Genomic DNA, 26,548 nt, shown 5'->3' with positions numbered 1-26,548 from the left:
ATTCGCTGATTACCCTGCAGCCGGACCCTGGTGCTTTGTGGCCGGGAGTGGGGGAAAGCACACAAAAGGCAACTCAGCCGCTGTCGGGCAGAACGACGAAACGAGAGGGCCGGCAAGCGGCGCTGGGCCGAGAAGGACAAGCGGCGGCCCGTCTCCCGCATTGCAGAAAGGCCCGAGGGGTCCGTGACGGCGCTGCCGAACCAGGAGGGGTCTCCGGAGCTGGCCAAGGCACTCGAGGTGGTCCGCCGAGAGTGGGGACCGGATCTGCACCGTAGGGCCGAGGGGGAGGCCCGTACAAGGCGCTGCCGGGCTGCCCGGCCGAGAGCGGCAAGGAAAGGCCCCGGCTGCGGCCCTGCGATCGGAGGTGAGCGATCCGACTCCCCGTCCTGCAGAGAAGCCCGGAGGGACTGCGGCGCTACTGCTGCCTCCGGGGGAGAAGTCGGAGCGGTCCAGGGCTGACAAGGGCCGGTTCTGCTCCGGGACCTCTGGTGAGCGGCAAGGGAGGAGAGACGACAAGGGGCCCAGCAGGAGCTGACACGAGAGGCCCCGGCTGCGGCCTAGCCGGTGGGGGAGCACAGGCCCGGAGGCTGAAGCCGGAAGGCACGAGGCCTGCGGGCACGAGACTCGGCCATACTCAGCGGGGAGTGTGGCGGAACTGGCACCGCAGGGGGCACCTGGTGAGGGAAGTGGAGGCTTGGGCCTGAGGAAAAGAAGTGCCGGATAGGCCGGAGAAGTGAAGAGCGGGAGGATACAACGTGGGCCTGAAGTGTGAAGGTAACCCAGCCAAGAGTTCGATGAACACATGCGATGTCGACCCCCCTTGGGAACTCCTCACCACAGAGAGGGGGCACAAGCCGGGCTGGCAGGGGACACTGGTGGCGCCGAGACCCGGAGTGGACACACTTAAGCTTGCATCAGGCAGCCCACAGCCGTTACACTCTGTAGCTGGGAGGCAGAAGTCGGGCAGAACGAGCCCCGCAAAGGAACGAGAGGTCGGAGGGCACGGTCCGGTCCCCCAGAAGGTGTCCGCGACCCACGTCAGGAACGGGGCCCGAATGTTGCAGAGGAAGCCCCGCAGCGGAACCACGGATCAAGGAAGCGAACCCTGAGACGACGAACGCTTCTACGGCGCACTGTGAGTTGTGGTCCACGTCCTCGGGTGCAGGGTGGCCGCCGGGGGCCACAACGGGTCTGGTGACACCAAAAGGGCCACGGGGGTGGCATTGGCCTAGGGGCCCTGCGCCACTGACGGCTTGCTGCGTTAACTGACCGAGCTGGGCTCCTGGCGCAGATTTTGGCCCAGACAACTCGACTGAACCCCCAGCAAACAGGCAGAGAGACAGGCGGTAGTGGAGCTGCTAAGGAGAGGGAAGATGGCGGCCAACAATCGCAAGGGGAACCGCACCATCACGGACTTGCTGTCGAAAGGGAACCCCAAACCTGAAAAAAGTCCAGACAAGCCGACTCAAGGGCCCCCAACTAAAGGGACCGACCGGGAAGGGGGAGAAGCCCCGGCGACCAAGGCCTTCATGGAGGCACTCTTCAACTCCCTCAGGAGGACATTCAATCCCTTCGACAGGACATGGCGGGGGAATACAAAGAGCTTCGCCGCGATGTTGATGACCTAGGGGAACGAGTGGCAGCAAACGAGCTGTCCGGACAAGCTAGAAGCGAAGAAGTGGAATTTCTCAGACAGGAAATTGGCCGGCTTAATGAACAGCAGACTGACCTCCAGTCCCACACGGAGGACCTAGAAAATCGTTCCAGGCGGAACAACATCAGGGTTCGGAATGTACCCTCCTCGGCTGAGGGGGGAGATGTCGCAAGCTATCTACAAGGTCTATTTCGGGCAGTCCTCGAGGAAGGAGATGATTTCGAGATCCGCATTGATAGGGCTCACCGAGTGGGCCCGACACGTAGGTCCCGAGGTCCTCCCCCTGACATTCTAGCTTTTCTCCCCGATTACACTTTAAAAGAGCGCATCCTGAAGGCGGCGCGCCTTAAGCAGCCCATTCAATATCAAGGCCAAGCTCTGGTACTTTTTCAGGACCTCTCAGTGATCACGCTACAAAAGAGGAGATCCTTCAAACCAGCAACCACGTTCCTCCGCAACGAAGGTGTCCAGTACTCATGGGGTCACCCCTTTAGACTGATCTTCCGTTGGAATGGGACCCTCCATCAATTGCGCTCCCTGAGAGACACTTGCTCAGTGCTGGGGATTCCATACGAGGACCCCCATCCAGGATTCGACGAAAATGGCGGCTTTACAGGGTCTCCGCCCGCATCCTCTCAAGCGACGGGCGACGGCTGGCAGAAGGTGCGACGCGGCCAATTGTCGAGGAAACCACTCAAGCCTGACCTAAAGACAATGGAACAGGAGAAGGCAGCAGCAATACAGGAAGTCTCCAAAGATACGGGGGCAGGCTCATGAGGTCCGGTAAGGGGGTTATACACAGATAAGTGTGGCGCTAGGGGTGGGGAATGGGGCGGGGGGTCTCGAGCCGTCGAGCCGCCACTGCCAACTACCCATTACAAGTACTCTTTGACTGCAGTTCCGGACTGGAGAGGTTGAGACAGAAGTCATGGTCCGAGTTCTTGGTTTTTGCAGTTGGGGACTGTTGTTCTGTTATTCTGTTGGGAAGGGATACAGGAGGGGGGGAATACGTGGTGTTGAAATGCTGCACTGGTGCTCCCGGCGCCTTCTACTATCTATGGTTCGGGGGGTTGAGAGGGGTCTTCAACGAGGCAGTGTTGCAGGAGTGGACGGGGGGATCTACCTTGGCACCTTAGCAGGGGGAAGTGGGTTGTACGGACGGGACATGAGGAATGCAGAGGTGCCCCGGTCTGGGAGGGCGGGGCAGGGGAAGGTAATTACAGCGGGGAGGTCAGGTTTTGTCCCTAAATGCCTGTAACGATCGGGACCTGGAATGTTAAGGGACTAAATTCCCCGCAGAAGCGCCAGAAAGTGTGGAAATATGTGATAGACCAACACTTAGATATTGTCGCACTCCAGGAAACACATCTCCTGAAGTCGGAAGACCACCAACTTAAGCACAAGAAGTACCCCCTTATATATAAAGCCTTTGCGACCACTAAACAAAAAGGTGTAGCGCTGCTGTTCAGCCCGGCCGCGCAGTTCGAACCTATGTGCACACAGAGCGACAAAGACGGGAGATGGCTAATGGTCAAGGGCCGCTTAAAGGGTAAAGTGTGCACTTTTGTATCAGTTTATGCCCCCAATACTGGTCAAAAGAGTTTCTTGCTTACACCTCTGGGTAAAGTGACAGACTTCGCAGAGGGTCCTGTTTTCCTTTTAGGAGATTTCAACCTCGTCTGGCACCCAACTCTAGACAGTACACACACTAGAAGATCTGACATGGGCATATTCCCGGACTCTATCCAGGCGCTTCTGGGGGACATGGGGCTCCTAGACAGTTGGCGAGTGGCACACCCAAACACCCGGGACTTCTCATTCTATTCCCATGTGCATCAAACCTACTCACGACTCGATTACATCTTTCTCAGTCAGTCCCTACAGGGCTCCCTACAAGACGCAAAGATCCTCCCGATGTCCGTATCTGGCCGTGGGATGTACACTATTTGCTTAACCTGGCTGGGTGGTGCCCCGAAACCAGCGCGATGGTACTTCCCGGAAGCATTAGTAAGGGACAAGGAATCATGCACGCAGCTGAGGGAGGCAATTGGGGAGTTTTTCTCCTTTAATAACCCGGAGGAGACCTCTGAGTATAACACCTGTGACACGTTCAAAGCGGTTCTGAGGGGTAAATGCATTGCGCTTAACTCAGCCCTTAATAAACAGCGCGCTAAGGAAAGGGAAGGCCTGGAGCAGGAGCTATCGAAGGTCGAACAGACCCACAAGCAGACACCCACCAGACAGACACTGCGAGCACTCACGGCCCTTAGAGGCAAATTGCGGGCCATATATAACAACAGGGCGGAGTTCACCCTCCTCAAGTTGCACAGCCTAGTCTATACCCAGGGTAACAAGGTGGGGAAGCACCGGGCCAGACAGTTGCAGGATAAACGGGAGAGGGAATTTATCGGGGGAATATGTGATAGGGCTGGGAACCTAACTCACAGAGATGAAGACAAGGCTGACCTCTTTGGGGCGTTCTATGCGTCCTTATATACGGCGGACACCCCTGACGCTGACCGCCAAAGCGCTTTTTTGAGGGACCTGCCCATCCCACAGGTGTCCCCGGGGTGGAACGAAGTCCTCATAGCCCCTATCACCCTAGAAGAAGTCCTAGCGGCTATCAAATCGCTCAAGGCCCATAAGGCGCCTGGAATAGATGGGTACACTGCAGTCTTCTACAAGATCTTTACATCCGAGATCGCGCCTCACCTGGTCCGCCTATTCAATAGTTTGGCCACGGAGGGCAACTCTGCGGCCTCCATGACCGAGGCGGTGATCTCGGTGATCCCCAAACCGGGCAAGGACCCTTCCCACTGTGCCTCCTATAGGCCCATTGCCCTCCTTAACGTGGACGCAAAACTTTACTCCTCCATACTGGCCAAGAGACTGGACGACCTTATGCCGCTTATCATCCACCCTGACCAGTCTGGCTTTATCAAAGGGAGGCAAACACATGACAACACCAGACGCATCGTCCATTTAATAGAGAAGGCCAACAAATTCAGAATACCTGCGGTGTTGATCGGTCTTGACGCCGAAAAAGCGTTTGACCGCGTGGATTGGAGCTTCCTGTGGTCCACCCTGACGAGGTTTGGGTTCTCCCCCCAATTTATTACAATGCTCCAGGCCAATTATCGGCACCCGAGCTCTAGGGTCTCAGTCAATGGGGTGCGATCAGCCTCCTTCGGTCACTCCAGGGAGACTAGACAAGGTTGTCCTCTGTCCCCCTTACTCTTCGCCCTCAGCATAGAACCCCTAGCTATAGCGGTCAGGGAACACCAAGGGATAGAGGGTCTTCCCTTCACTGGAGAGGCCCACAAAATCTCGCTCTTCGCGGATGATGTCCTCCTCTCTCTGTCCAATCCGCTGGGTTCCCTCCCACATCTACAAGACCTGCTTGCCTCCTTTGAAGGGGTGGCAGGCTTCAGGGTCAACCTGGACAAGTCCTACATTCTCAACCTAACTCTTTCTCAGGCGGAGGCCTCGCAGCTCCGAGCGCTATCTCCGCTGGAGTGGCCACCCTTCTCCATACAATATCTAGGGGTCCAGCTGACTCCCAAGGTCGATCAATTGTACGCGGCCAATTTCCCTGCACTCCTCACCCGCATCCAAAAGGAACTATTCCATTGGAAGCCGCTTTTTCTCTCCTGGTTGGGTCGCATACATGCTATCAAAATGACCCTCCTACCTAAACTGCTCTATTTATTTCAGACACTCCCTGTAGAGCTGGAGGAGGACTTCTTTGCACTCCTCAAGACCATGATCCTGAAGTTTGTGTGGCAGGGGGGAAGGGCACGTTTCTCCTTTTTCATGCTAAGGCGCCCACAAAGGGAGTGGGGAGCTGGGCTTCCCGATCTTCGCCTTTATTATAAAGCAGCTCAACTGCGCATCCTGGTTGAATGGGCACAGATGGAATCGGAGAAACACTGGCTCCATATGGACCGCAGCATAGCGGGCAGAACGATCTGGGATTTGATCTGGCGCGCTAAAAAGGACAGACCCCTCAATGAGTACATCAGCACCCTGACACGCACCACCCTAAAAGTGTGGGACACTGTGGCAGAGAGGGAGGGCTGGACGTCCTTCCCGTCACCGCTCACTCCAATTCACTTCACCTCTTCCTTTCCTCCAGCGATCAGAGAGGGGCCGTTCGACGCATGGAGGACGGACGGATGTCTTGCACTCACGCACCTGTTCCACAACTACGATCCACTTACTTTTGACAATTGCAAGAGGGACTATGGGGTGGGGGACCAGGAGCGCTACCCCCACGTGCAACTCCTTCACTGGGCTCATGGTCCACAGATTAGGGAAGGAGCCACCAGACCTCTTACCAAATTCGAATTATTCCTTCTCAAGGCTAAATCCATGAAGGGGGCAATCTCGGCGCTGTATAAACTCCTGCTCTCCACAGAGGCCGTACCACGGCCACGCTTTATGTCTTGGTGGGAGGGGTTGGCTCAGCGGGACATTGGGGAAGAGGAGTGGACGCACCTGTGGGCAGACATCTTCCGCTTTAACCGCTCCACGAAGCTGAGGGAGGCACATTTAAAGGTAATGGCAGACTGGTACTTATACCCATCTAGACTGGCTAAGATCTTTCCAGAGGCAACGGATAGGTGCTGGAGGGGGTGTGGACTGCTGGTAGACTTCCAGCACATATGGTGGGATTGCCCCTCCATTAGGCCGTTCTGGGAGGAGATCCTTGCTCAGATAAAATCCATTTTAGGGTACCCGATCCCAGCTACGATGGCGGAAGCTCTTCGTGGCCTTAGGGACCCCCAGCTAGAACACCAAACCAGAGGCGATAAAAGAATTATGTGATTATGCTTAGGGGCTGCTAAACTAGCAATAGCAAACGCTTGGAAGCAGAGGGAGGCACCAGCGATGTCACTGTGGCACTCCCGCCTGTGGCAATTGCTCAGCCTGGAGCGTATGTCCGACATTTCTCGAGAGGACTTTAAGAACTTCGAGTATCGCTGGGGACCACTGGTCTCGTTCCTCTCTAAGGGCCTCCCTTCTGGGGTGTGCCCCTCTACAATCAGGGCCATGCATTTGTTCCAGATTTAAAGGCCTCATGGGCTGACACACTACTGTATGGCACTTTCACCACTAGGGGGGGGGCGGGAGAGGGAGTTCGGGGGGGTGGGGAGGGAGAGTTGAGGGATATGGGGTTTCTTTTTTACTGATCGAGTTAGGGTAAAATGTCCACCTTCAGATATCCTGGTGCTCTGGGGACTCGACACTAGCGGAACGCTCTCGCTGGTATGGATGGAGCTTAGAAGGTGGGAGAGCATGTTGTATTTAAGGTCTCTTACGATGTGCCATGGCTCTTGGGGATTCTTCCTTCTGGACTCTACTGAGACTCAGCCCTGGCCACTCAAGCAATGATCGTTATAGACTTAAAGAGCACGGACCAGCGGTGACTTGAGTCATTGTGAAGTATTGACCCCTTAACTTGGCCATGTTGTGCATGCTGCGCTCCTTGCCCTATGGGCCCCTGCGTGGGCATGTTGGCGGATTGTGCCCTGCTTCTTTAACTGTGGACAACAATAAAATCTGTTTACAAAAAAAAAAAAAAGAAGGGGGACCGGGAGCCAGTTAATGGTCCAGTGTCCATGATCCCCAAAGTGACATATATGACAAATGGAGGACACTGTTCCAGGGGCACGGTCAAAACATTACACCCATACACCATCTACTCAAGAGAAACACGAAGAAGAGGTGTCCTAGGTAGAGCGGGTCCATCAAAAAAGGGAAAGAACAAGTCTTGCCTCTTGTTGCCCTCACACACCCCAAACGGTGTCATGCTTCATCATCGGGCATTTTTTCCTCGTTGGGCCGGCGCTGCAGTCCCCAACGGGTCCCCTGAAGGGTCACTTTATCGGAGATCTTTTGAGGCATGCCGGATAGTGCATGAGGGTGTGTGGGTCCTATATGAGTGTAACAAAGTGTGTGCATAGTGAGTGAAAACGGACAAGGGGTAACCTATAAACGGTTATTTTGATGTAGTACCCCCGCTTGGCAGAATAAAAACTCTTACGTAGAGTATAATCCCAAATGGCACATTATGCCTAGGTATCATAAAAACGGTCAACATGTTTCGCGTCTCTGTTGCCGCTAAGGTCATTGGCGCTTCTTCAGGACCAGGATATAAAAAGAATAGGGAAGTGCACGTGATAATTAAAAGGTAAATACCCAAAATACTTTGCAGGGCAGGCCATTATGCTGCTCCTGACCAAAACGTAGGGCAAAAAAGAAAAAAGAAAGTGAAAACATATACAACGTGCATTAGACTAGCTTAATGCGACGCAGTGTGCCATAATCGTGTGCACAACATATCAATGTCATAAAGAAAAGTTAAAAAAGCACGAGGCCACACTGAGGATAAAAAGCTTTAAACTCAGGGCGTGAGGGGGAAGGCCTGGAACAATTATATATATCTCATGGCAGTTCAAAACAGCAGGGGAGCCATGTTACAAAAAGGATGAAATTCATCCCTACTCCTAAAGTGCTGCGCCGATGAGGGGCCCCTTCACTCACTACAGATCAAAGGCATTATACCCCATCATTCCAAACATACAAGTTACCATCCCTCATGGTGTCATTACCTCCCGTTAAAACGAGAGTCAATCCAATGGCTGTGATCGTTAGACGGCCGCACCTTGTCCGGCTATAGAAAAAACATAGGTACAATTAAACATAAGTTACAAACATAACATACAAAGGATAGAGCTCCGTGACCTAGTCCCGTACTCTGTTAAGTACTCACTCCTGTAGCAGGTGCCTGCACCCTTACACCTAATGCCTCAAAAGATCTCCGATAAAGTGACCCTTCGGGGGACCCGTTGGGGATTGCAGCGCCAGCCCAACGAGGAGCAAATGCCCAATGATGAAGCATGACACCCTTTGGGGTGTGTGATGGCAACAAGAGGCAAGACTTGTTCTTTCCCCTTTTTTGATGGGCCCGCTCCACCTAGGACTCATCTTCTTCGTGTTTCTCTTTAGTAGATGGCGTCTGGGTGTAATTTGGTTCGCCTGCCTCTGCTACCAGTAAGACCCCATGCACTGAGGAAGATCTGGTCTACTTCTGAGAGGCCAAAGGATAGAGATCCACACAACGAGAAGTGAGAGAAGTGACCACAGGAAGACATCTGGTAGTTATAGGAGACAGAAGTGCCAGTTGATTTACTTGCAACAGAGATATTGTACTATGAGAGAACCGTGTAAAAGGCAATAACATCTTTTTTTTTTAAACTAAGCTTCTGGAGCTCTTGGCCTGCCTCAAGGTTTTGGTTTGCTTTTTTCATGTATTCCATCCTTTAACAAAGGACAATGCACAATGTCTTGTTTTATCCGTGGAGGGGTCTCTCCCATCCTTCCTTGACAAGACAGGGTGTCCAAACAAAATTTCAAAAGGGGCAACCATACTCCCTTTTGTGGCACCTCTCTGTAAGCAAAAAGCAAGCACCTTGGAGAAATACAGAGATAAAAGACATAAAACAAAAAATTAGAAAGCTGCAACGTGGCTGGCTCAAAACATCGCAAAACAAGACAAACTTTGCCTACAGATAATTAACAGATTATACAAGCCAGCTATCAAAAAAGCAAAGAAAAGGTACTATTCAGACAGAATTCAAAAATGCTAAAATGTGCAAATAAAGAATTCTTTAAAATACTCATTGAATTTCGTAGACCAAATTGCCTAGAAGGAACTCATCCCGTTACTTAAGATTTCACAGATAAACTGGCAAATCCCAGTGGGAATATTGTTGCCTGCAAACGGAGAGAGTGTCGTCCAGTAGTAGACTCTGTATCATAGATTATAAATTTCTACATAGGCTATATTATACACCTGCTAGGCTATATAGATATCACTTGCAAAGCACCAGGGGTGGATTTTCTACATCTAGCCTGGGCCTGTCCAGGAGTGGGAGAATATTGGGCTCGGGTGTTTGAAGCGTTGACATTAATGACAAACACGTAATTCGAACCCACACCATTGATGGCCGTACTTGGCTATGTCCAGCCGGTGCAGGCAGTGGATTACTGATCTGGTGCAATGCCAGGAGCGCCTTACTACATACGCTGAGCTGCTACATAGTGCTTCACGGACTAGGGACATTTGGGCCCCACTGACCTGCTATCTACTAGAACACACACAGGAAGAAGGGACAGAAAGCGTGGAGACTACCATACACTGACGATGCAGAGACGCATACACCGAGTGGGGGGTGCCCTCCCTGGGTAGGAAGGAAAAGTGGAGTGCAACGTAATATGGAAAACAGTGGTGTAGTCTATGTGATGTTCACCTCTTGGTAGTGATACTGGAACTTGATATAGAAAAACTGATAGTAACTGCTCCATTCAATGTGCTGCAATTCACCGAACAGGAACATTTAGTAACGTGATATTTTCCCCTACCCTTTGATACATAAAAGTTGGATAATGATATTCTGTACTACGTAAAGTGGACGTAATTGTAACAACTACCGTATATACAAGATTGATATTAGCATCATGAATAGGAATGTAATGAAAAGATGGCTACTGTTTTGTTTGTTTGGAAAAATAATAAACAGAAATTTTAAAAAAAAACTGGCAAATCATTACATGGACAAAGCAGACACGTTGGACTCATACTTAAAACAGAGACAAAGCACCAGCACTAACCCTTTTACAAAACAACAATCCAAGAATACTCTAACACAGCCTCTCCTTTCCTTCCAACACATTTCACACGATGAATTTATGGACCTGGTCAAAGCAAGCAGGCCTGCCGGACGCCCTTCTTACCCGCGTCCACCGCAAACTTTCAAGACTATTCTTTTAACAACCTCTGCTGCCACTCCAGTAAGAAGAATCATGAACGATTCCTTAACTACCGGAATACATATGCCCTTTACTAAAGAAAACAAACTTGGACCTGCTGAACCCTGACAACTACAGACCCATTACAAATGTCCTTTCCTGGGCAAACTGATAGAAAGAGTAGATTTCACCCAGATACCACAATTCATTGAAAAGAATATCATACTTTCAGCCTTCCAAACAGGATTTCCGTCTGGGACGAGGCACAGAATCAGCCCTCCTTACCATCTGGGATGACCTGAAGAGCACAGTTGACCGCATTAGGGTTACTGCGCTACTCCTCTTGGACCTATCGGCTGCCTTTGACATGGTTGACCATGACACTCTGATACAAAGACTCTACGATGCCGGCATAGAGGGGACTGCACTAGACTGGATCGCGTCCTACCTTCGAAACAGAACTAAGGTCATCCATACCTCACCTTTGTCGTTCAAACCATACTCCACAAAAGCAGGAGTTTTTCAGGGCCATATCATCTTGCCCAACCTTTTCAAAATCTACATGAAGTCATTACTGGTACTGATCAATCAATTTCACTTCACGTGAAATAACTATGCAGATGACACACAAATACTCCTTCAAATAGAATGCCCCAAAGACATTGGAAACTCACCAATTGTCTGTTGTCTCAGAGACGTGGATCAATGAATGACTTGGAGCCATCTCAAACTGAATGCTTCCAAAACTGAAATACTCAAGTGTTGTGACTGGAAACATGACCAGTTTGCCACCTGACCTGATGAACTGGAATCACAGCCTAAAGTATCGAAGGAAGTAAGAAACCTCGGAATGACCATAGACTCCAAGCTATCGATGCATGCCCAAGTTGACAAACTAGCAAGATCAAGCTTTGTTACTATAAAAACTATGCGATGAATCTTCGCCCATTTGGGATTTCCACACAAGGTCTAAGCTACCATCTCCCTTGTTCTGTCCAAACTTGATTACGTCAATAGCCTCCAGCACGGATCAGCTTTAACAACCAGGAGAAGACTACAACAGATTCAGAACTCGGCTGCCAGACTACTCTTGCATATCAAACAGTCAGACCACATCTCCCCTGCCTTGAAAGCCCTGCATTGGGTACAGGTTGCCAGAAGAACCATGTTGAAGCTGCTTTGTATCACCCACAAAGCGATACATGGAATGGGCCCACTCTTTATCAGGAATAAAATCACCAAACATGCTCAACAAAGGAACCTCCGCTCTAGAGTGGCACCTCGCCTCAAAATCCCAAGATACAAGAAAAAAACATGGGTTGCACATCCTTCACTGTTCAAGCAGCTAAACTATGGAACTCTTTACCCCCCCCCCCCCCCAATGTAAGATCCATGGACAACCACCCTATATTCAGAAAACTACTCAAGAATTGGCTCTTCCTTACATAAGAACCATATGCAAACAGAAATATACAGCATATCCCTCACGATATAAGCATTTATTTGTAGTATAGATTAGTTCCTATATTTGTGTATTGCTTTGAATAAACATGTAGAATAATTATTGTTCTTAAAAATACGTAAAATTAAAGCACAACAGCACTTGAAAACCAGAGTTCATCTAATGCATCTTTAATCTACATATACTTACTTCCTTCATGCATCTATATACCTTCCATGTACTCGGATCTATATATATTCGTACTTTTCTCTTTAACCTCATGCGCGCTAGCGGAATTCCGCTCGTACGCTGAGATTTGTAAAAGCGCATGTTACGTGACGAGCTGGGCTCGTCATCAGCGTGCGAGGAGGCTACGCCATGACGAGCCCAGCTCGTCATCAGCGGGGAAGGGGTTAAAAAGCATATTCAATATACTACCCTATTTCTCACCCTATATCTCTATAAATATCTTTAATCTACATATAGTTACTTCCTTTATGCATCTATATACATTCCTTGTACTAATGGATCTGTATATTTACTATTTTCTTCTAATTCAACATATCCAATGCACTACCTTATTTCTCACCCTATGCCTCTCAATATATCTTGTACCTCAACTATGACTCATGTCAAACCTCTTTCTACTACTCTTTCCAATACACTACCCTATTTCTCACCATATACCTCTATCAATACATCCTCTACATCCACTCTCTCATTCATCCCAAACCCCATACCACTACTATGATCCCCAAAATAACCTTTTCTAGACTCTCCCCTACCCTACTCCTCCAAGCATCACCTGACACCTCTTTTACAAGACCAATCCCCTAAAACAAGCCTTTATAAACTCTTTCCTCTGACTCTTCCATTCCACATCCCTTTTAACTCGTCCCAAACCTCCTCCTACTACTATGGCCTCCAAACAAACCCCCAAAAACTCAACATGCTTCCCTTTTCTATCCCTCCACTATCCTTTTCAATCAAAATAACAGACTAACTTGTCCACGTCTCAAATTTCATATTTCCCTATACTAATGCACCGCTAATCCTTTATGGGTTCCAGAGTATCGTGCTACTCACCGAAAAAGCACTTCAAGACCTCATCGGGGTAGCAAGCACTATATAAATGCAAACCTTTTTCCCTCTTCTATCCCTCATCTACCCTTCTCTATCCAAATAACTGACTAACATATCTACCACTCAAATTACTTTCATATTTCAGTATACTAATTCAACACTAATCCTTTATGGGTTCCGGAGTAGCGTGCTACTCGCCAAGAAAGCTCTTAAACACACAACCAGGGGTAACAAGCGCTATATAAATGCAAACCTTTTCCCCTCTTCTATCCCTCCGCTATCCTTCTCAATCCAAATAACTGACTAATAACCACCACTCAAATGACTTTCATATTTCACTATACTAATTCACCACTAATCCGTTATGGCTTTCAGAGTAGCTGGCTACTCACCAAAAAAGCGCTTCAACACCCCATCAGGGGTAACAAGTGCTATATAAATGCATACCCTTTTGCCTCTTCTATCCCTCCGCTATCAAACTGAATCCAAATAACTGACTAACTTATCCACCACTCAAATTACTTTCATATTTCACTATACTAATTCAACACTAAACCTTTATGGGTTCCGGAGTAGCGTGCTACTCGCCGAAAAAGCAATTTGACGCCTCATATGGGGTCGTAAGCGCTATATAAATGCAATCACAATACAACCACCCCATATCAGCCAGGCTAGCTTGAATCCAGTGACACAGTGAGCCTGGACCCACGTCTGAGCATATCCGGAGCACTTAGGGTGAAAAAAGCAAAAGACACACAAATGATGGATAGAATGCAGAGCAAATCAAACATTCATCCCCAGTTAAGAGATCTGGGTTAAATCCATTGTTATTTTGTTCAGCATGCCACCCAAGTTTAGACTAAGCTATATGCAAATCAGCCATGACCCTGTTCCTTATGGGAACAGCCCAGCCCGAAGTGTCAAGCCAGGTTCTCCCTGGACCGGAAACAAGCATCCTGGGATCGGTTTCGGGGCATCACCCTTCATCAGCCAGGCTAGCATGAATCCAGTGACACAATGAGCCCGAACCCACGTCTGGGCATACCCAGTGCACGAAGGGCGAGAAAGCAAAAGACACACAGATGATGGACGGAATGCAGAGAAAATCAACCATTTACCCCGAATCAAGAGCTCTGGGTTAAATCCATTGACTGTTCCCATGAGGCACAGGGTAAAGACTGATTTGCATTTGGCTGGGCCCAAACTGGGGTGGCCAAGTGAGCTAAAGAACGATGATGGATTCAAACCAGATCTGTGACTGGGGTCGAGTGTCTGCACATTTTCAGCACTCCGTCCATCATCTTATAATGTTTGGTCCCACCAAAGAACCACCACATCCTAAAAAAAAAATAATTCATATTTCAATATCAAAAGGAGGATGGATTCAAGCCGACATGGATCATATGTTCTGGGGCTGCCCAGTGGCGGAGACACTGTGGCGGAGATCTGGGAGCTGCGCAGGGTCCCCATAGCTGCAGACTGGGACAATCTGCTCCATGAGTTGTAAGAATTTAAAGAGGATCTCCCTGATTAGGGAGAAATAGGTCTCGGGTACTTGTCGACACTGCACTCTAGGTGCCTGGCGATCTCCCAGACCGCTGCTGCACCAGACCATTATCAGTTTGTAAACATCTACCATTGCGCATGCGCGAGTACTGGCTGCGTGATCACGCCCCCCCCGTGGGACTCGCCGGATCATGGAGATGCAGGGTACAAGAGCGCCCTCACTACCGCGACCTTTCACCAGTCGCTCCGGATCCCTAACGGATTACGCGTGGGGGTAGGTTTGCAGGCACAACGCTTGGGTAAGTGTCCTTCCAGCCTCATTTCGTATCGGGCCAGGACCCGATTATACCTTGTCTACGATTGAGGCTGACTGCGCCGGTCTACCCTGGGATTGTTGTGTACGCTTTTGGCAGGTAAACCCGGGGCACACTGGAAATCACAAGAGACGGTGGGCGTAGTTCCGTTCACCAGATGGCTCGCTGGCGGGGGGACGTGGGCTTAGTCTCCTCTCGAATTCCCACGCCGTCAGTACCTGATGGTGTTGTGTATTTGAGGTAGTTGATGGGGCCCTGCGTCTCCCTATCGGTGTCCGCTTAAAGGGGAATGGCAGCCCTACCGAAACTATCTTTTCAGCTTGCCTCTGACGGTGATATCGCTCTGAGCAGTGGGCAACACATGCCAGTGAGTGAACTTGCCTCATTTTTCAAGCCCGGTTGTAAGTGGTTTTTACCACGATCCAATACCGACTTTGATAGAGGATGTAATCTGTCCTCCTCCTTTTAGGTGCCTGACTCTTCTGTGCAGGTCCCACAGGAGCAGACTGCGGGGCACCTTAGGGACACACTTAGGGTAAGCGTCCTTACGTCTTCTTTCTCTAAGGCTCTTCTGGGCCTTTTCTAATACAGTGTGTGTTTTTATTGTGTAGAGAAGGGTGCACCTAGCTTCAATAGGAGACCTACATCGACTGTTCTCTGTATATGTTCTCCCTTTCCCTAGGTGGCATCGCTATAGGCAGGACCAGTTGGCCTGCCCCATTACAGACCTTAAGACTAAAGGTTGTATCAATAAAACTTTTTAATTCACTGTGTAGTACTAAGCACTGAGGTCCTGATGAATTGCTAGACTTGCAAGGAACATGTCGACCTAACAGAGGGTTGTAGGTATTCGCCACCAATACATGTGGTGTATATCTCCCCTCTCACCATTTTAACCAAGGGAGTTAGCCACACCATTAAAGTTCTTTGTGGACTAACCCACCTTTTTTAATTCACTATCACTTTTTTCACGACTACACATTCTCCTGCCCTCTTACACGCATGCACCATATGGCCGGAACAAAAGATCTCCGATAAAGAACCCCTTCGTGGGAGCCCGTCAGACATTGCAGCGCCAGTCTGACGAGGAGCAGAACCCATATGATGAGGCATGACACCTAGCTTGCTGGGTGTGTGAGGGTTTTAGTTCCCTAGAGGGAAATTCCCCTTCCCTCTTTAATACCTTTCTTTCTTTCTCTCTACGTTATATAGACATACACACACTCCTTTTACACAATCCTTCCGGGGAACTTTATACTTCCTTTTGCTACTAGATCTCCCAGGTTTTCCTTCTCCTGAATCGGAGCTCTTAACGGACTCTGGAAGTACAGCGTGGGGTGATGTCGCCCAACATGCACATAGCACTATACCAATGTACAGGAGTGTGCATACAGGAATGAGGATTGCTCTAAGGGAAGTATTGCTTTTAAACGTTGATGCCTGAAAAGGTGAATGCTATGAACTAAAGTTACTTTTGTTAACTTGTTCATATTTTGGACCAATTACTCCTGTCGGACTAGATATATTGACATGCATGAGCAGAGACCATGGTGGGATTACTAAATATGGACATGTAAGATAGATGCGTATGTTTGTAAGTTGCTAATGTGATATCGAAACAAAAATCAATACATGGGGTGATGCATGCTTTTTGAAGCATTATCAGCCGCACTTAGAACATCATCAGCCAAACAACCATCAATCTAATTTATTTAGTAATGTGCTTTTGGATCAGGGGAAAATGCCTCCTTTGTTCCTAACAAATTTGTGATTTTTTTCTCTCTTTGTAAATTATTTGTACTTTACAGAGGTTGCTAGTTGTAAAATATGAATCCACGAGTTGAAAGATAAATAAGTTCAGGTTTATTCAGAAGAAAGATCCCATCCACAGGTGAGCATCCAGCCAGCATAAAGATAAGGCTACAACTGACTGCTAAACAAAGCATAACATTCTAAGAGATGTGCAGAAGATTCCAGTGCTTCATGACATCAGCGCAGCTATGTCATGAAGCACAGATGGACACAGAACCACGATGCCACACTAGTGATATTTGGTAGTCCCTTTCGAATATAGATTATGAGCAGCGTCATATTATTTTACATTACAGAACAAACTTTGTGGACCAGTCGGGAAAGAGCTAGACAGAGAAAAGAAAAATAGAGGGTAAATGAGTGAGAGAGAAACAGCGAGCGAGACAGAGATATAGAATGAGTGTCAGGTTTACCTAGATTTAAATAATTACTGTTTTGCCGCTCACCTGTGCAGAAGAAGGCACACATTCCTGAGTTGATGTTCCTCAAGTGTAAAAAGGGTCATAAAGAATTCTCATCCACCATCAAAAAGGAATCTTCCTTGTCTCACCCTGGCTACCAAAGCTGGGGGAAGCCTTCTAAGTCTGATTACGATTCAAGCACATTCTTGGCAATATGGCTACCATGAGCTTATTTTCCCATTAATGTGCCTGTCACTGTAGTACATAATCAGGTACATCTTATTTACAACCCTAAGGCTGTTTGTAAAGCCTTTTAAACATTCATGTGACTCACTCACTCACTCTCTGAGACACTGGCGTAACCAAACTTGAGGGGGGCTCGTGCAAGTCACGTGGAGGCAGGGCTTGACAAATGTACTCGCCCGCTCGCAAATGCGAGTGAATTTTGCGCAGGTCGAGTCAGTTTCAAGGCCTACTTGACCGGCCAGGCGAGTGACTTTGGTAGGTGTAGTAGCATATGGAAGGCTCTAGGTGGCAGCATTGTGGATTATGCACGCGGGTGCAGTGCGCCGTGGAAGGCTTTAGGGGGCATCATGCACATCACGCGGGTGCGGTGCGCCGTGGAAGGCTTTAGGGGGCATCATGCACATGTATTGTTTGGGTGCCAGGGCCGTCAATCATGTAGCGCGCGAAAGCGCTACCAATGACGGCCCTGGCCTGCCCCCGGGCTGTGCTGCTTAAAATGCAGCAGTGACGTAGCACGCCACCACGCGCTCTCCTCGGTGGAGTCGGGACTCGGGACAGAGTGCAGGGCGATTTGGCAGAGGTGAGTCAGTTTTTACATTAAATTTCATTTAGGCCGACCGCAAAACTTATCACAGTGAGCAGTAGTGTCTTTTTGATTTCGCTGAGCTATTGTTATTGCGCCGCTGCCTGTGTTGTGTGCGAGTTCAGTCCGTGAGTGTGATTTATTAATGTAAGCAGCATAGCTTATGGATATCGTATAAAACCTTGTCTACTTTTATTTTCTTTTGTCTAGCGAACAAAAAAAACCTTGTTTTCGATTTTGGAGAATTGGAAACCCTTCCTTTGCTACTTCAGACTGGGATGTTATTCCTGTATCATTATTCTACAATTCCTCTTTGACAATTGGAAAGGGGGCTCATTATTACTTGTCCCATTGTCAATCGCACTGTTATCGCCAGCCCCTCTCCTGTCCTACAGCCCTCAATCAATGTACTACTGTGGTGAACAGTACCCGTAAATTTGTTTTTCATAATTTTCTTTGCTAGACTGCTAGTTTCTACTACCCCTGTGTTACTCTTATTTGGACTTCAATCGGGTATATCGGGTGCGAGATTAAATAGAAGCATCCTCCTTACCCTTGCTATTACTGTCGGAGGCAGTACAGTTCAAGGAATAATGCTGACACTAATGAATATACGGTTACTGACAATAAGTATATATGCACTATGGAATGAACCTCTGCCTGAACTACTTGTTTATTGTGGATTGGAGAAAAGGTGGAAGTCTCCTCTAGTGCACCAGCATCATCGACACAATCCTCCCTGATCCCTACTGGAGGCACTTACAGTACATATTGTTTCTGCAGTTCATGGTCTATGGCGGGTCTCACTGGGGTCTAAATATTTGTATGGGCCCCTTGTAGTGGAGATTTCTTGCATGTTTCATGGAGCAGCATGGATATTCCGTCCTGGCTCATTACTGGGTTATTTTTCAGATTAGCCCTTTTGTTGTTTTAATATCCTAGATGCAAATATGATATCTGAATTATGTTTGAGCACATTTTCTTCCAAGTTGGCAACCTATCCGTTGACACAAGAATGAGCAAAAGGGGACGTGGCGGTCCACCCCAGTGACAGGCTATCTGTGACGCAGTAATCACACAGGCTGCCTCACGGAGCCTGACACAGCACAGTCCGTTGAGCATGTAACAGTTGGCTAATCATTGTGTGACTCATGTTCTCCAGATGCTCATTATTCCGATCATAATACCCTGTACAAGGTTTACCTGTAACTTTGCATTAGCTTTCCTTTGGTTTTACTCGTAATTGGGTAATTGGGTAGCAGCCTTTCTAACAAATCTGCCGTTTTTCATTGTCCACCCGCAGGAGAAATAGTGTTTTTCTGGAGTAGAAAGTTGTTTGATATAGAATTGTGTTTGAGTTGAAAAGGAATGTTGTAAATGAATCTGTAAAGCGTTGTGTAAATTGGCATTATGCTGCATATTGTGGAAGCAACGAATTAGAATGACATGCTGTACTACTGTACTAAGTAGAACAGTAGTTGCACACTGTCAAGCGTCCTATCACTGTGTAGAGCAAAAAAAAACACTTTTTGGTGGATGCACAATCATGTTCTGAAAACATGTAATTGGCTCCCAAAATGTGGGCAGAGCGAAACTCGACTAATGCTCACTGTAATTGCCTGGTGACAGCTACATTGTCAAGCCAGAGACCATGTGCAAATATTTGTTTACAGGTCGGACTGTCTGTGCTGTGCCCTCTCACTTTTTAAAAAAGGTTTGCTTGCCTTGGCCGGATGAAGCGCAATGACGTCACGTGGAGAGTTTGATTTGGCTGTGTTGCACCGTACTTGCACTTTTATAAACGTCGGAACTCAGTTATTATCTGAAGGTAATGGAAATTAAATGTCTTCAGAGTTTATACTGCTATGCAAGTTGCATTAGAACAATGTTTACTATGCTGGTGTACTTTATTTGTATGTTTCTTCACCTTCATTGCTTGATTTTGCTCACAAGACAGTGTCACCATCACCTAAGGTGCGGATTGTGCAGATTGTGTGACCGCTAATTACCACCCAGTTTCCCGCCAAAAATGTAAGTTTAGGCCCAGAGTTAGGCTTTGGGAGGGGGAAGCGTCAGGCAGACCTTTAGTTTTACTGAACAGGTATAACCCGGCTCCCCCATTAGAACCCGCAATACTCAAGAGCAGACTAGTGAGTCTCAATTAGTGAGTTATTTCAGAAGCTGCACTGGTGTTGCACATCGTTCAGTTCCATTGATTAGAGGCTGAGCGCATTCCAAATTGGGCTGCTTTTGTGCGAACCTGAGAGTGCCACACAGTAAGTTACAGATCTGATCAGATGCAGTTAAAAATGTATATTTGGAACCATCATTAATTAATTATTGAAAGCAAATGTATATTAACCCAGTATTGTAGTTTGTACAATCCTCCAAGTTATAATATTTTTAAATTAGTTACAGTGAGTTATTGTTTTTGATTCTAGCTCAAAGCGGACAGAAGCAGTGCTGGCTTAATAACTAGTGAGGACAAGGCAGACAACAGGCAGAGAGTGTAATGGCAGACATCAGGTTGTTGTTGGCCGGAAAAACCACTGGAGCTAATACTCCAATGAATAATGCAGGAGAGAGTTCAGCAGTTGGGAAAAGGAAGTCATTGGAAGAAATCCACCAAAAGCAAAGGGAATATGATCCAAAAAAAAGACAGAGAGTTGTACAACAGAAATGGCTTGAAGATTTCAAGTGGGCAGTGATTGAAGAACAGGAAAGTAACGGAGCTGCTGCTGACCTAGTTGAGCCCAGTTTAAAAAAATCTCAAGTTTTGTATTGTGGAGTTTGCAGGAAATTTCCTCATCTCGCAGATACTAAGTCTTCCCTATATGTTGGTGTGACAGATAAATTCAAAAGGGAGACGTTGGAATGGCACCACAAGAGCAAATTGCATGAAAAATGCATATTACATGAAGCTGCAATTCAAAAGCCACAGGAGACCTGCATAGCCAAATCAATCACAAAAATGCATGAAAAAAATATCCGGCACTTAAACTTTTTATTTAATACAGCCTATTATATTGCAAAACAAGGTGAGGCTTTTATTAAGTATCCAAAACTCTGCTCACTGCAGAAAAAGAACAATCCTGAGTGGAATTTCGAAAATTATATGACTGATCATGCATGCCATGCCGTAACTTTGTAATAGCAATTTCCGAGACCCTGACAATTCGATCCCAAATAGAAAATGCTAGGTTCATCAGTGTTCTGTCAGATGGGTCAACTGACAAAGGAATTCAGGAACAGGAACTTATTTATGTACGATTCGTTTGTGAAGGCACCCTTGTTACCCATCTGTGTGACATTGTCAGCATGAAAAACTCCACTGCATCCGGAGTGAAAAATGCTATTATGGTTGGCCTGGAAAGCATGGGCATATCTCTGGATATTCTGAGCCAGAAATGCATTGGTCTGAATACAGATGGAGCTGCTGTGAACCTCGGTACTAAATCTGGTGCTGTGAAGCAGCTACTAGACGAAGTCTCCAAGCATCAAGGATGGGACAATTGCAATCACATTGCAGTTGTGCACTGTGTAGCTCACAATCTAGAGCTTGCTGTGTGTGATGTTAAAAAAAGAGTTCATACATATCCAAATTTGAAGAGGTGCTCAAAGGATGTTTCAAACTATATTATTCTTCACCTAAGCGGAGAAGGGAACTTAAAGAGATAGATGATAATCTGGAAGAGCAGTTACAACATTTTGGTGGCTTGCAGCAAATCAGATGGGTAGCAAGTCAGCACAGGGCAGTAACAGCGCTTAAGACAAACTGGGAAGCTACAGTACTTCATCTTAAGCACCTTGCTACTGGTACTGATGAATATTCAAACAAAGCCAAAGGATTGCTTCATGACATGAAATCGGAGAAGTTTCTTTATTTCTTGCACTTCATGATAGACTTCACAGAGCTGCTTCAGCAAGTGTCTAAGGCATTTCAACAAGAAGATACTCTTATTTCTGAAGTTGCAAGAAGAATCGAGGTGCTTCAACAGAAGCTAATACTGCTGAAAACAAAGCCAGGAAAAGCACTAACACAATTTCAATTGCTTTTTAAAGATGGAAATTTTGCAGGAGTCCCGTTACTAACACAGGCAAAGCCTGCTAGAAAAAGCAGCTCTAATGAAACTAGTGTCAAGGAAGACACTATTGAGTTAATAGAGAATGCTCTTTCTTTTATGAGTGACCGCTTTCTGAAGCACATCTCAGGCAAGCCGCATTATTTGTTTAACATTTTTGATTTTACTTTGTGGCCAGACTCTGTTGAAAAGATTAGAGTTTTTGGTGATCAATAATTTGAGGACCTTGTACAGTACTACAAAAAGGTACTTACTGATGAAGAAATTCAGTCTGCCCCTGGAGAGTGGCTAGATTTTAAACTGTACGTCTTTCATCGGAGGATGTCGCATAAGCCTGTATCCCTCTTCACTCAGCTGTTGAAAAAACGCCCAGAAGAAGTTAAAAATGTCCTTCCAATTTTAGAAATCATGCTTTCCATCAGTCCAACAACAGAAATATGTGAACGGGGGTTTAGCAGCATGAACCGAATAAAAAATGAGCTCCGTACGTCCCTTAAAAGTGACACCATGTCTGCTTTAATGCGAATCCAAGTAGATGGGCCGGAGTTAGTCACTTTTGATCCAAACCCAGCCGTTTTGCATTGGCTTTCAGCAAATCCAGGAACAAGACATATTATGGGCCACAAACATCCTTGTCAAAACAACAATGTTGTTACTGACTCAGAAGATAGCGACTCAGTTTAATGCTACTCTGTTCAAATCAGCACCATTTTCCTTAACAACTGTGCATTTTTGTGTTTTACCATTCACTGTGGTGTCTGTCAATACTTCTGACAATTTGCCATGGTGGCAGCTGTTTGTCTCCTTTCGAGACACTGACTCCCAGTCACAGACCTGTGTTGAATCCATCATCGTTCTTTAGTTCACTGTTCGCCACCCAAGTTCAGGACTGGCTATGCAAATCAGTCTTGACCAATTTATTAAATAAAACTTCTGACAATTTGCCATGGAGCTGTTTGTCTCCTTTCGAGACACTGACTCCCAGTCACAGACCTGGGTTGAATCCATCATCGTTCTTTAGCTCACTGTTCCCCACCCCAGTTCAGGACTGGCTATATGGAAATAAGTCTTGATGACCCCTGTGCCTCATTGGAACAGTCCAGCCCGAACTGCCAAGCCATGGACTCCTGACCCGGCCCTTGGCACTTTTTTTCATACAAATTAAACACTGCCACAGCTACAGCAATGTAAATGAAACTTTGAGAACTTGGCAGCATAAACGGATTACAAAATGAGCTACATTCATCTGCCTCAAAGCTGACGGAGCGCTAATGCTGTATTTTGAAAGAACAAGCACTGACTCTGGCCATAAAGTTATTTCAAAGGGAAGGACAGAAGGCAGCGATCTGAAGAACGCAAACCTTAGCTCAGTCTGAGCATCAGCTTCCTCACTACAAGTAAGTGCCAGCCTGATATGTTGTATACATGTTAAAGTTTATAAGGTATTTTTTTGCCATGTATGTTCGCAGAAACCTTCCCCACAGCACTTTGATACACACATAGGGAGGTAAATGGATGAAATTTGCCGTTTATTTGGGTGGCCAACATTTTCCTGGGTTGTTGGCGCTGCAAATGTTTTGAAAAAAGTCCATTATGCGATCAATTGTGGGTCGAGTGCATTGCTGTTAGGTCGAGTAGAAAAGTCTACTCACTCGACCTGCAGGTCAAGTGAGATTTTTTAGATTTGTAGAGCCCTGGGAGGGGCCCTCTCCGGACTCAATCAGGAGCTCTCCGTCTAGGGTGACCAACCGTCCGTAAATTTCACGGACCGTCTGTTATTTTATTATGTCTGTAAGGCGTCCGTAATTTGGGGTCCTCAAATTACGGACGCCTTACAGACATCATACTAAAATCAAATTGGGGGATTTCAGGAATGTATGCTGTTCCCCTGTGAGAGGCCCCATGAGTTTAAAAGTTTCCACTCAGGGCCTCTCGCACTTATCTTTTAATCTGTAGACTGAGGCTGCCTGCAGCAGCCCCTCCCGGACCTCGCAAAGACTGTGGACTAGCCCATTGACATTCTGAGACTGCAGACGATTATCACAGTTAGAATGACAATGGGCCTTATTATAGTGACAGCATGTGGTGTGCCTTCTCCACAAATCTTGACTGCAGAAAGGGCCTCATGTTGTTTTGCAAAGCTGCGCGCATACTGAAAAACTGTGAAGTGCACGATTGTCTCAACCTTATATAAACTTATTTTGACTTGTACTTATTTTGGTTGTCTATTTACTTATATACTATTGTGCGACCTTCTCTTATATGTCTGTAAAGCCTGCTTTGTCCGAAAAATTTTCCTGAATTTTGACCTTCTGTCCTGAATTTTGACCTTTTGTCCCGAATTTTTACACTGGCCGTCCTGAATTTGCACCCAAGCCAGTTGCTCACCCTATCTCCGACCGGAGTATTGTGTTGAGGGGCCCCCTGGAGCTTGAAGGGGTCCCGCACCGCAGGGGCTGTAGGGGGCCTGTGTTACGCCACTGCTCTGAGGGAACACACACATCACAAGTTTCATCCTCATTTACAAAGCTATTGTGACACACGCTTCCGAGATAAGGTTACGCGCGTCCTTCTTTACGTAGGCAGGGATGCCAGACATAGCATGCATCGATCTGTATTGGCAGACATTCCACAGTGAGGTTGCTGAAGGATGTTAGGGCCGGTATGAGGTACCTTCCTGATAAGCCTTCCTAGGACTACCCAAAACAAGGGCAATGCACATACTTGCTGGAGTATTGTGTTGAGGGGCCCCCTGGAGCTTGAGGGGGTCCCGAACCGCAGGGGCTGTGGGGGGGGCCTGTGTTACGCCACTGCTCTGAGGGAACACACACATCACAAGTTTCATCCTCATTTACAAAGCTATTGTGACACACGCTTCCGAGATAAGGTTACGCGCGTCCTTCTTTACGTAGGCAGGGATGCCAGACGTAGTATGCATCGATCTGTATTGGCAGACATTCCACAGTGAGGTTGCTGAAAAATGTTAGGGCCGGTATGAGGTACCTTCCTGATAAGCCTTCCTAGGACTACCCAAAACAAGGGCAATGCACATACTTGCTGGAGAGTAAATGTGCAGCAACAGGAAATAGCTTTGAGGGGTTGAACAATGCAGTAGAGTTCGGTGCAGAGCAGGAATATCAACGGTGAAATATCGAGGGACATTAATATAGCCGCAGAAATATCGTCTGGAAGAAATATTGACAACAAAAATATAGATGACAAGAATATCGACTGACAGGTAAGTAATATTGATTACAAAAATATAGTTGTAATAAATATCGTTTACAAAAATATAGTTGACAAAATTATCGATGTATTAATAATGTTATGTATTTTAATGTTTTTAATAAGAATTGTTTGTCATTTTATTATACTTTTTAGAATTTTTCTAGTTATTAATTTATTTTAAGTTTAATTTAGCGTTTTTAATTCCGTAGCGGGTTGTGGGTTTATAGGGTGGGAAGTAATATAATTATATAAAATTAATAGATTAATTAATGTTTTAATTTATTAATTAATAATACTTTAATAATTAGTTGGTAATTAATTTAAATTAATTATGTTAATTGTTTAATTAATTTTAAGTGTGTGTTGTGGTGTTTATATGTGTAAATGGTGTGAAGGGTGGTGAGTAATTAATTTTGTATTGATTAATTATTAAATATTTTAAAATAAATTACCATTAATTAATTAGTAATTATTAACTGTAATTGTGTAATTAATTTTAGGTGTGTGTTGTAATGTTTACATGTGTAAATGGTGTGAAAGCTGGTAAGTAATTAATTTTTGATTGATTAATTAATAAATAATAATGAATTCATTTCCATTAATTAATTAGTAAATATTAAATGCAATTGTTTAATTAATTTTAGGTGTGTGTTGTGGCTATTATAGTGCTAAATAATGTGTAATTAATTATTTTTTATTATCTTTAATAATAATATATATACATTTATATATTAATTATGTTAAAATTGGAAATTAAATTTAATAAAAATGTTGATAGTTTTGTTTTTATTGTTTTGGGATCCCGCACTTTCCCTACTGTTGCACTCACTAGAGTGGGAATAGTAATTTTACCCCTACGCTATCCAGCGCTTTCCCTACTGTTGCACTCCCTGGAGTGGGAATAGTCATTTTTACCCCTCCCATATCCAGCGCTTTCCCTACTGTTGCACTCACTGGAGTGGGAATAGTAATTTTTACCCCTACGCTATCCAACGCTTTCCCTACTGTTGCACTCACTGGAGTGGGAATAATAAATTTTACCCCTACGCTATCCAGCTCTTTCCCTACTGTTGCACTCAGTGGAGTGGGATTGGTAATTTTTACCCTCCCGCTATCCAATGTTTTAGCTACTAATGTTTTTATTTTGTTATTAAATGTATGTATTATTTTTTTTGTAGTTTCATGTGTTAATTAACTGTAGAATATTTTATTTCATTTTAAATTTATATATGTTTTTATTTTATTTTTATATAATTAATAAAGTTTATACATTAAATAAAGATAATAGTTAATCAAATGTATTTAAGTAAATATATGTTTGTGTACACTTTTTTGTGTTTATATTTATTAAATTACATTTATTTGTTATAATTAGTTAAAATAT

At 46.1% G+C, this 26,548-nt stretch overlaps 1 protein-coding gene and 1 pseudogene across 2 annotated transcripts in view; one reads left to right on the top strand and one right to left on the bottom strand.

Moving 5' to 3' along the window:
- SLC9B2 (solute carrier family 9 member B2) overlaps window positions 1-26,548 on the bottom strand; it is a 368,958-nt gene that overhangs the window by 300,799 nt on the left and 41,611 nt on the right. The window lies entirely within an intron of this gene.
- LOC147727502 (zinc finger protein 862-like) lies at window positions 20,367-21,461 on the top strand (annotated as a pseudogene).

This window comes from Lissotriton vulgaris, chromosome 3_1, assembly GCF_964263255.1.
Source record: "Lissotriton vulgaris chromosome 3_1, aLisVul1.2, whole genome shotgun sequence".
NCBI lineage: Eukaryota > Metazoa > Chordata > Amphibia > Caudata > Salamandridae > Lissotriton > Lissotriton vulgaris.
Note: the sequence above shows the minus strand (reverse complement) of the source record. Positions and strands in the feature narration are given on the sequence as shown.